Source organism: Emiliania huxleyi (genome assembly GCF_000372725.1).
Source record: "Emiliania huxleyi CCMP1516 unplaced genomic scaffold EMIHUscaffold_303, whole genome shotgun sequence".
Lineage (NCBI taxonomy): Eukaryota > Haptophyta > Isochrysidales > Noelaerhabdaceae > Emiliania > Emiliania huxleyi.
In genome coordinates this window covers 121,765-123,321 of record NW_005199744.1, presented here as the reverse complement: position 1 = coordinate 123,321, position 1,557 = coordinate 121,765, and positions in this window count along the sequence as shown.

The following is a 1,557-nucleotide window of genomic DNA, read 5'->3' as shown; positions in this document are numbered from 1 at the left end:
TTGCCTGACTGCAGTAGTCAGGCACGGCGGTCCGTCGGTCATTGCCTGCAGCAGGTAGTCAGGCACGCACGTCGATCCGTCGGTGAGTGCCTTACGGAAGTAGGCAGGCACGTCGATACGTCGGTCATTGCCTGGCGGCAGTAGGCAGGCACGTCGATACGTCGGTCATTGCCTGACGGAAGTAGGCAGGCACGTCGATACGTCGGTGATTGCCTGGCGGCAGTAGTCAGGCACGCCGACACGTCGGTCATCGCCTGGCCGCAGTAGGCAGGCACGGCGATACGTCGGTCATCGCCTGGAGGCAGTAGTCAGGCACGGCGACACGTCGGTCATTGCCTGGCCGCAGTAGTCAGGCACGGCGACACGTCGGTCATCGCCTGGCCGCAGTAGTCAGGCACGGCGACACGTCGGTCATTGCCTGGCCGCAGTAGTCAGGCACGGCGACACGTCGGTCATTGCCTGGCCGCAGTAGTCAGGCACGGCGACACGTCGGTCATTGCCTGGCCGCAGTAGTCAGGCACGGCGACACGTCGGTCATCGCCTGGCCGCAGTAGTCAGGCACGGCGACACGTCGGTCATCGCCTGGCCGCAGTAGTCAGGCACGGCGACACGTCGGTCATTGCCTGGCCGCAGTAGTCAGGCACGCACGGCGACACGTCGGTCATCGCCTGGCCGCAGTAGTCAGGCACGGCGACACGTCGGTCATCGCCTGGCCGCAGTAGTCAGGCACGGCGACACGTCGGTCATCGCCTGGCCGCAGTAGTCAGGCACGGCGACACGTCGGTCATCGCCTGGCCGCAGTAGTCAGGCACGGCGACACGTCGGTCATTGCCTGGCCGCAGTAGTCAGGCACGCACGGCGACACGTCGGTCATTGCCTGGCCGCAGTAGTGAGGCACGGCGACACGTCGGTCATTGCCTGGCCGCAGTAGTCAGGCACGGCGACGCGTCGTTCATTGCCTAACGGGGCGCGCGGAAGGGATGATGGCGGCGCGGTCCTCCCGGCCGCGGGAGGGGCGGTTGCGAGCGGAGCTCCGGTGGCGAGGAGGAGGCGGACTGTGCCAGAGGGAGAGAAGGGGCGCGGGAAGGACTACTGGCCTGCACGAGCGCCGTGATGCCGATCAGGCGAGCCTCTGCTGGTCGAGATGCCTGGCAAAGATGCCAGTCAGGGGGCGGTAGGACGCTCGCGAACGAAGGGCTGATAGACGAAACTGACGGCAGAGAAGGCGGTGTGGCAGAGGAGGAGACGGGCATGGGGCGGCGGCGGTCCCTAAAGGGCGGCGGCGGCGGCGGAGGGCGGCGGCGGTAAGGGCTGCGGAGGCCGCGGTACGAGCGGCGGGAGGACGCGGGCGGCGGCGTCCAGCTGCAGCGGTAGCGGTGAGGAGGGATGGGGGAGGGCGGCGGCGGCGAGGGCTGCAGCCACCTTCTCCGGACACGGCCCGCCGCCCTTCATGAGCTGAGAGCCCGCCCTCGATGCGGGCGAGCCCGAAGAGCGCCGCGTAGGGCTTCTCGCGTTTTACGGGACCGGGCCGAACGCCGGGTCGACTGGAGCGGCAAT